This window comes from Penaeus monodon, chromosome 27 (genome assembly GCF_015228065.2).
Source record: "Penaeus monodon isolate SGIC_2016 chromosome 27, NSTDA_Pmon_1, whole genome shotgun sequence".
In the NCBI taxonomy this organism is placed as follows: Eukaryota; Metazoa; Arthropoda; class Malacostraca; order Decapoda; family Penaeidae; genus Penaeus; species Penaeus monodon.
The window spans coordinates 3,359,525-3,359,881 of record NC_051412.1 but is presented as its reverse complement, the minus strand read 5'-3'; positions in this window follow the sequence as shown (position 1 = coordinate 3,359,881).

Here is a 357-nt window from a genome sequence, read left to right as displayed (position 1 = left end):
AATTTTACTATTACACTCAATAATTAATTAGACACAGTTCATTGTATTTTCACTGTCTTTCTGTTTCGGGTCACAGCTGTGGAATAAATAAAATGTAGGTTGTTGTTTCTATATTCTGGAATATGCATTGTTCCGTTAATAAACAATGCACGAGAAAGCACGCTGATGCCCGGTGCCCCCAAATGGTTGCTGACATGGCATGACCGGTCAACCCGTGTTGTTCATGTGTTGCATCTCATGTTGCACACGTGAACAGCACTCGTTTACACACCCACGCACATTCCCCACAATGGAAATTTCCACTCTCTCGTTACCTCGTTCATATATTTTTCATCGTAGGTGTGGGGTCGTTTATAG